A 10,037-nucleotide genomic window follows, 5' to 3' on the forward strand; every position below is an offset into this window, starting at 1 on the left:
GTCACAGCCCTCTCAGCACCTCTATCAATCGATGATTCAGCATCGCAAGAGTCATGTTTTAGCTGCCCTTCATAACGTCCCGCTGCCCGATACAAGGCCAAAAGCAGATCACCTCTTTTCAAGTGCCAATTCTTTCAAAACTGGCATTTCCACTCTCTATTTTATATGGCTTGGGCGTGATAATCTCTATTGTTTCAAAAGAAGAAGAAACACTAGCTGCCTGCATGAGGAGGTGTCTCTAGGGGTCTTTACGCAACCCGGTCAGAGCTAGGAAGAAGATTTGAAGGATACCACCAAAGGTTCATGCGAATGCGGAGTAGAAATTGATACTGTTTTTGCTTCTACTTTCTTTGTGAAAAGGTCCATCCTATCCTAATTATTTCTTGATGCTCAACTGCTTTTCCCTAATGTAGTGTGCTCAGTGGAGTAAGAAACCTATGCCTTTTTCTCATTTGCATGACCGTTCCTAGAATGTGGATCCCGTTTTCCCAAAGATACTTTATTTCCATCTGCATTCCTATTTGCTGTGGGCTTTGGCGCCCAACATTTCTCTGTTTCATTTCTTTCAAAACTAGCCTTTGCACAAGAGAATTGCTCCTTTCTATGACCTCGCCGAACTGAGACGTAGGTAATAAGCAAATTCCCCTTTGACGACATCCCTTTAGTTTCGTACGTACTTCCCTGTTTTCCTAGTTCGGCTTCGGGTCCTTCCTCTATCGAATATCCCTAACTAGCTTTCCAAGCCAGACGCGTTATTTCCAAGTTTCCTTGGGTAAGTGAAGAGATGAAGTCCTCTTCTTCACGGTGAAAGTAGCTCAAGCCTAAAGCCTTAGTAACGTAACGCGCATCCTCATTGCTCGCGTAAAGCAAGCGTAGGCTCGAAGGCTTAGAATGATAGCAAAAGCGGATGGCCCCTACTACACTAAGCGCTATGAGAGCCAATCATTAAATAAAAGAAGGACTTGCTTCGGTTCAGGTCAAGCAGGAAGCCAATGCACCTTACTTAGACGAATAAGAAAGCCAATCGCACTTCCCTGCCTTCCCCGCTAGTTTCATCACAAAAGCCTACTTATGGTAGCCCTCCGTAAGCTTGTGTATATGCATCCAAGTAGGGAACATGAACAGTTCCACCTTCTCCGGCTTCGTGAATCCGTCGTATGGTTCAACCAACACCACGTTGTTTCGGAAGAGCCAAGGACCATCTTCCGTCACACGCGTGAAATCTCCCAAGCACTTCTGTTTTTTTACGAACATGTTGTGATCCACCGATCTGAATACCACACATCCTGTGCCGGACTCCACGCCATCCGCATCCACATCCTCCACATCCATCTATTATATTACTAAGGCTCAAGCCGCTGCCCACGACGGGAAATACATGTAGCTGCCCACTTTGAATTAGTAATGCTTGCGGGTGTTCGCTTCTCTCGTAGCACAGGCACCTTTACCTTCCTTCTAGGTTGGTTCTGCTTCCTTACGGCTATAGCCGAAAATCCAAGAATATGAGTGAGGGTGAGGGGCTTGGGTGAATGCAGGGATGGATTCCCCACATCACAAGTCGGGATGCGCTCCTATTTAACTTGATCTGCAGATTCCCCGGGGTCCAAAGAAACAGGATTTATACTTGAACTTCCCTCTTCTCCATCCCGACCTGTTATCCTTGTCTTGGGTCCATCAATCGCTCCTGTCGGCGTAAGATTTTAGAGATATCGGAGCTGAATGAGAGAGACCGGTCGATAGTTACAGCTACTTTTTATTAAGCTCGAGAGCCCTGATCCTATAATATGTAGACTCTAGTGGACCTAGCTATCCCGCGTTATCCGCTTTCTCTGTGAAATCAAGTGAAAACAACAGTGTCTACTCCAATTGATGAAATGGGTGTAGCCATGATGGCAAGTCAAGGTGGGGCATACAAGAGATGGGACGAAGAAATCCCCTCTTCGATCTCGTGCTTTTCTGTCATATCTCCTCTTCTATCGATTAGTAGAATATCACCTATTCATAGTATTAATGATATCTGAGATTCTATCGATTAGTTTATGTAGAATGCAGCGCCCTTGTAAGGGAAAGAAAAACACTTCTTCTTATGGGATTATGGGAGCCGAAACCGCTAAACAGTTGAACCGATATTCATTTCTAAAGGGAATGGGTCCGAAAACGGGTCAAGAAATAAGGCTAAGGCTCGGAGCCAAACAAGAGCAATGAAAAGTGCCTCCAACGAAGGAGGGATCAGCGGATACGAGATCCGAGTTCGCATATCTCTATCACCTCTTCCCTTCGAGTCAACAAGTCTCAGGAGCTCTCCCTCCAATTTATACTCGAAGTTTGCGCTTGATTCAATGCTAATCTTGCGCTCGAAAACGACCGCACAAGGTTGGTTTCCTGTGCAACGGCTTTCGTAGGGCAACTGTTCCCGAAGCTCGCTTTGCGCTTGCTTCAAAGGACTCAGCTGTTATACCCCTCCGTTTTCATCAAAACAAGGGGTACTTAGTTTAATAATGATACTACTCATACGAGAAAGCCTTTGCTTCCGGTTGATAAGACAGATCGGTAGGCCCCCCTTTGCTTCTCCACAGTAGAAACACATCCAAGAGGTATGAATTGAATTGGTTGAGCATACCACTACTATCTACAGGAAAAGCTGGATGCACACATTGCTAGAGACGAAGAGGAGAGCCCAAGGATAACTAGAAGAGGCGAGTCCCGCGAGGATAAGGTGTCGTATTGCTTGTTTAGGGAGAGTCTTGCTTGTTTTCTATAACCTTAGGAATGGAATGAGTTTTGTCTCACTCACCTTCAAGTCCGAGCATTCCGTAGATGACGCCCTTGCAGTCACACCATAAGTGCTAGTGCTCCTACTAATACAGGGATACCTTGATATCGATTAGTCAAGGGCCTTGCCCAATAGAGAATTTCTTGTCTGCTCAATGCTGTCTCCGATCGAGGTTTAGTTGTCTGTTCTGTTAAGTCAGATCTAGATATGAACCAGCGGCAAGATATCGAAGAGTTGGTCAAGAAATGACGTATTTGTTCTCTGCAAGGGGGACCAGCACGCACTATTTACGCAGTCCAAAGAGAGAGTGGAACCCACACAAAGCGAGGACTTGAGTTCAGCTAGTTCTAGCTTAGAAGAGAAGGCTGGGAGAATGATGGTTGATGAAAGAAAGGGGTCCTGCCCGGCTACTATTATGAATCTGGTATCGGGGTTTGGTTTCACCGAATGTGCAATCAAGCTCGAGACAGCAGCTCAGGGGTCATTCCAATGAAAGACGAATGGAGTGGTTGGTTCCGTTTTAGTTGGGGCATTCTAGGATCTTTTTCTAATGGGCTTTCGTCGCTTCTTCATTCTTTCCTTCTACAGAGTAAGGAGTTTTCAAGCAAGACCAAATACAGTAGTGGATAACTGCAATAAGTAGTTGATAGCAAAAAACAGTTCAAGGCAGAAGTCTCTTGAGAATGCAAAAGGCCTGCAAACCTAGTTCACACGAGTGGATTCTTTCACAGCGTGCCTTTATTTACGCTAAAAGCAGTCTCATCAGCAGTGAAAGAACAACTTCCTAGCCGAATCAAAAGTTTCTGAAGTCAAACCTAGCGGCCTTGCAATGATAAGTAGTCCAGTCTAAGAAGAAGTGTTGTGATAATCAAAAATACTAGCCGAAAAAGCGGTTCCATTCGAATACTCTGCTGCGAGAAAGAGGTAGATCTTATTAATCGACAATCTGAAAGTCTTTGTCATAAAGGGACATAAAGAAATAAAACAACAACAGGTCTTTGCAATACATCAGTATTCTTCTACAACAAGAAGAAGAGGCAATACATAAGTATTATTCATAAAGGCAATACATGAGATATCTCTACACACCACACCTTCACTTGATACATGAGATATCTCTACACACCACACCTGAAAAGAAAATACTGAACAATACAATACTTATGCTCACTACACTCTTGATCAGGAAGTACCAGCTCCTCATAAGTGAGACAACAGAACAGAAGTAGAAGCTACCGGATTCACGCCCGCTAAGAAAACCTCTTCTTCTTTAGATCCTGAAAAAACGAAAATAAGTAAGAAGGAGCAGTAGTAGTAGGAAGACTTAAGTGACTTCGTTCATTTACGTTGAGATAGACGAGTAACTACCTTTTTCTATTTTCGTTTCTACGGTTGGGCAGCCGCCGCCACGATGAGCTCTTGCTGTTCTTCCAGCAGCGCCCTCTTACTGTTTTCAAGAATGTGGATTGCATTCCTCAGATGAAGTATATGATTGTGTATATCACCTGGATCGACGGAAGCCAGAAACACAGGCGCCGAGATGACACCCAGGATTTGCTCTAGTTCGAGCCTATTGTTTTCTATATTGAGAATTTCCTGAGGAATGAAGGAAAGTCTTGCAGCGATATCCATGGCTTCTTTCTTGTCCCGCAAAATAGAGAGTGCGCCGAAGCTTCTATTTATAGGCGAGCCAGCAGAATAATTTCTTATTAGAAGTCCTTTTTTTAATAGACTGTAACATAGATAATTTGCCCAGAATTCATGTCCTCCATTAGTGCGAAAAAGAATGAATCCCTTGAGTCCGGCCCCCCCCCCCGGGTATCGATCGACACGCGGCTTAATCCCGATCACATCCTGAGGCAATAATAGAGCGAATAATTCATAGAGTACTCCACCACGAGCAGCGAAAGCACGCTCAGCCAATCCTCACTCGACGGCTCCGTCCTTGCTTAGGAAAAAGCCGAACCACTCGCAGATGGATCTTTTTTTTCTACCTTTTTCATTACTGATCGTTCGCATATGTCACTGATAGTTAAGCTATTCGGCTAGCTCTCGAATCAATAGACCACCGATTTCTTTCTCAGTCGATGGGAGTGAAATTCCTCTCATTTCCGAATGGTCTATGGGGCAGAAGCTATAATCCTCACTTTTTCCTAGCGTCTAGGCACCACCTATAGCGCTCATCAAGAAAGCATTTCACATCGTCTGCGTGCATCAATTATTGCAGCTTTCCGAAGATAGACTGAATGCTGAATGAAGAGAAGACTTATCTCCCGCCGTTGCTCGAGCCCGAGCTGCCGCTGTAGTGCAATGGGTCTTTCAAGGATCGAATTGGGCGTTCATCCTCGAGGAGATCCTGGACCTTCACATTTTTTCATTCAACGGGTCGATACCAGCAGCTTTTGGTAACCAGTCTCGGCTCTAGCACCTTGATGCAAGCCAGAATAACCTCACTGGATCAATATTCCCGGGAATAACAGCGTTGGTGAACCAGTTGACACTTGATCTCTCATCAAACAGTTTGGTGGGGCCAATACCTAGGGAGATTGGTCAACTGGAAAATCAGGAATTGCTAATTTAGAGACAGAATGGTCTTAGTGGAAGCATTCCAGAAGAGATTGGTAACCTGAAGCTGCTAAAAGTTCTTCAACTCCCCGGATGCAAGTTCACAGGCACCATCCCTTGGTCAATTGGTGGTCTCAAAAGTTTGAAGGAACTTGATATATCAGAGAACAACTTCAATGCTGAACTGCCAACATCTGTGAGCTGGGCAATCTAACTCGGCTGTTTGCAAAGGTGCTGGGCTCAGTGGGAGCATACCAAAAGAGCTTAGTAACTGCAAGAAGCTTACGCTCATAAATCTGTCCTTCAATGCCTTCACAGGCTCTATCCCTGAAGAACTTGCAGATTTAGAAGCTATTGCCACATTTTTCGTTGAAGGACTTTCGGGTCATATTCCAGATTGGATACGGAACAGGGCGAGTGTTCGATCCATATCTCTTGCAGAAAACATGTTCAGTGGGCCTCTGCCAGTGCTGCCATTGCAGCATTCTCTGCAGAAACCAACCAGCTCTCAGGTTCTATCCCAGCCGAGATATGTCAAGCCAACTCTCTGCAGTCACTCATATTGCACAATAACAATCTGACTTGGAGTATTATAGATACATTCATTTAAAGGATGCAAGAACCTCACAGAGCTGAACTTGCTAGGTAACCGTCTTAATGGTGAGATACCAGATTACTTGGCTGAGCTACCGCTAGTAAAACTAGAATTGTCCCAAAACAATTTCACGGGAATGCTGCCTTGTGGGAGTCATCAACCATTTTGGAGATCCGTTGGTGTCCACAGGTTCGAACTCTCTTTACCCAAAGTAGTATATCGGAATGGCTTTTTTACTAAGCACTACCAGAAGCCCTCCGCAGGCATCCCAGGTAGAAACGTGGCTGCATCCTCACACACACACAATAGCGCGTAGGTAGGTGGTCGAATGATCGATCGAACTGAGTGAGTGGACATTGGAATCCGTACGTTACCTTCCTCATTGTCTTAGCTTGCAAAAAGAATCTCAACAGAGGGCTTTAGAGTCTACGACCGATGGATGCCTTGGCCCTCCCTCGTTAAGATATGTTATCCTCCCACGTAGAAAACCAAGAGCAGTTAGAATCGCGTAGCTGCGTGCCCCTTTTTCTGACTAGCTTCTTGTTCAAAGCATTTCATGCACGAGCACACCTGATGAACTCAGAAACCTACTGTTGATTGATTCCATAGTAGGTTTCTAAAAAGTACCAACACACACGAGCCACCGGCCACCTAATAAAGGAAAGGAATCCAAATCTCTTCTCTAATTTACCGCACTAACCAATTGCAGGCGAGGGTTTCCTAACGTCATTGAGATGAAGTGCAGCAGCTGTAAGACCTGGTACAAGTGATGACCTTGTTGATAAGGGTCGAATGCGTAGTTCATTCGCTTTTATATCGAAAGAAAGGATGCTTCAGAACAACCAAGTAGTACTGGGAACATAACAACACCTATTGCGTCAATAAAAGAAATAAAGAACTTGCAAGAGATAGTTGCCTTCTCGCTCATCTGCTAACAATTTGGATGACATTTAAAGCATGAAATTAGATAGAAAAGAAAATCGTAAATGGAAATCGGAGGATACCAATCCAATCCCATGTTGTCGGGGCAATATACTGCTATATGTGATTGCCACATCTGGGTCAATGACGACATATTGAAATAATATGCAAATATTTTGCAAAAGAATACTAAATCCCTAACCTGAAAGAACATATATTTAGAACACAAGAGAATAAACCATGTTTCATTTTGTATATAATTGGTATAATAACCACAAGACTGATATTCTAAGGATATTCAACTTATTATTCGTTGATGATACGAATCATATTGATCAAATATCTAATGAGGAGGTATTTATTGTAGATAGTAATTATTCTGTGTCTAATAAGGGAGATGAATTAGATGGCTCAGAATTCGAGAGAGAATCGACTTCTAGTGAGAAAGAAAAACCTCTTTATAGAATTCGTAAAGAGGATTTGATAGCAATAGGCATCGTAGGATCGGGGTCAAACGGTGGTGATGGGGTGCCTGTTTACCTAAGTAGGCCTAGTTCTTTCTATAATGAGCATTCGTGTCCGGGGACTTTGATCCAACTTCAGCCGATGGGGAAACTAAAAGGGATGCACCGTCGGGATCTTCTCGTATTTCAGCGGATCCCCGGCAAGTCATTTACCGGTACTTTCGATTTCCACTATTGCTTAAACGCCTCACATCACGGAGTTGCCTGTCGGATCAATCTCTCGTAGACTAGGCCTCTATGGTTATGGCTTTGAGCTGTGAATAAGTGTTAAGGATTTCGCTTCCTCCGTTCATAAGATGTGAGCTCCATTCCGCCTACCAAATCTCTCTTTCGCAACAAAGATTTCCAATATTGTACCCATGGGAAAGAAGTATTTCTCGGCCCAATAGATTAGGCATATCTTACCCGCCTCATGCCCAAGGGCTGTTGCTCACTTCCTTCATGTGCCGAAGTAGGCTTTGGCTAGTAGTATTTTGTTCTGTCTTACGATGGAATGAATCTATCTTTCATGAAGAAAAGGCAGTCTTCAGCGTCTCTTCCTTTACATGTACAGTCTCGAACTGGAATTACGTACCTTGAGTCATAGGAAGTCAGACCGCGGTGTTAAGATACATACCTATTTGATGAATCGCTAGAAGCCAATCATTACCTATGGTTTCTTCCCGGGTCGAAGGAACTATTTCTCACTGTTGACTCGAGTGCCAGGCCTTTGCACTCTCAGTATGTTAATTCACTGGCTTCCCAAAGAGACTCGCTCTGGTGGACCATGCTTACTGATCCTCATGATCTTAGTTTGATTCTGTCACGTCTAAATCAGGTCCTGAAGCCGCTCTAAGTGCATTCGCGGGTGGAGACACATAGCAGGGTGTGAAATGTGATTTCAGTTACCGTTTCCCTTTCCCCATCAACATTACCAACAATGGAATCTTTCATTTCAAGCTTAGCCTATTTGTGCTCAATTGGTTATCAACCGAGGTCAATCACTGGAAATGCCTACCCCCAAAAGCAAATCTAAAAGAGAACAGATTGATGAAACAGGTTGCCCCACTGGTGTGTTATTGCCTCAACGCCATCAACGCTGGCCCGGGCTCCCCTTCCTCCGAGGAATACCTCGCTGTTTGTCAACCACCAGAAGAGTTAGGTCTTTCAATTCCTTCTTCCATTTCTGATTGAGATCCTTCGTCTACCACTGGAATTTCGAAATAACCCGAACATTGCTTTCGTCATATCTTGAAAGATCGGAGGCCTTATCATTTGCTTTATCCACACCAGCCTGTGTCTCTATTTCAGAGGCTAGTAAGCCAGATTGTACTCGTGGCCAAAGTCATATTCAAGTTGTATACACCCATTTCACTACTTGATGTCCGCCATTGAGAAACTTCACTAACGCAACAAAAGAAAAAGAAGAGGTAGAATAGATCGAAGATAGAAGGAGAAAGAACAGGAGGGTTCCAGATCATGGAAATGCAAAAACTTAGTTTGACTCAGCTTGCGCCTACGCATTCGCTTCATTTTTATTCTCCATCATATCAAAATAGGAAATTGTTCAGTCCCGAAAGGATAACTCGAAATCCTATGTCAAATGTATTACATAAGGCTAATTTGGCAGTGCTAAGCGCGGTTCATCCGTTTATGGTTCGCCAAAACATGCCCTTCGCCTTCTTCAACAAAACAAGAAAACTTGCTTTCTAAAAAGTATGGTTCGAACTAGGGCATCCTCTACTGCCTCCTCTGCACTCTTTTCGGATCAAATTCAACATCGCATTTACCTTCATAGGCTGAAATGTTTGACCAGGATCAACCGAGCTATCTTTGCACTTTTAGCTGTGTTATGGATTGGGATCCTACCAAAGAGAATCAACTTGTTAAACTGGGTATCTTTTTGAATAACTTCGTTCTACCTTTTTGACAAAGCTTGTGAGCATGGCAGTGGTAGGCCCAATTTAGATCATTATAGGGTTCCTGTCGAAGCGACATCTGAAGGTGGTGGAAGCACAGGGACCTACGTTTACCAGGTACTATTTGTTCCTTAGAAGCAAATTGGAATCCTACTTTGGACGAAGAGCAGGCAGCTAGTTTAGTAGGGAAGGTAAGGCACAACAATCATGAGACTTAGTCCTTTTCAATTCATACCTTGTCTATGCTTGTTCTACAATTGGGACATCTCCATAGCTAGGGTTTACCAGGGGCTAAAGTCCTAAAGATTGGTCAGCGGTTGAAAGATCAACTCGTTCTGGATTGTCTAACCCACACAACTTTGAGTTGAGCATGTTCTTCTTCAGATCCTAATCCCTACCCTCCACTGGGTCATACCTTGCTCCTCGGAATTCGTTTATTTCGTTCTGATAGCTACGCAGAGGTCTTTCCTTACGACTCCCGTGCTTAATACGAAAAGCAGTTCTTGTGTGAAAAGTGCCAACTGACTATCTCCTTATTTTATGATTGTTCTTCCTCTAGGAATATTCCCTTGATCAGCTAACCGCATAACAATAGTGCATTTCCCCTTTTAGGTACGATTTACATATCTTCTACCTCTGTTTAGTTTCCCTGAGGGAGCTTATCTTTCTGGAAATCCCAGCTATAAGCTAGATCGGTATAAATAGGGCATTAAGCAGCAATAACAGAGATAGCATCCAGGCTCCATCCATCCTTTAGCATC

This window comes from Lolium perenne, chromosome 6 (genome assembly GCF_019359855.2).
Source record: "Lolium perenne isolate Kyuss_39 chromosome 6, Kyuss_2.0, whole genome shotgun sequence".
Lineage (NCBI taxonomy): Eukaryota > Viridiplantae > Streptophyta > Magnoliopsida > Poales > Poaceae > Lolium > Lolium perenne.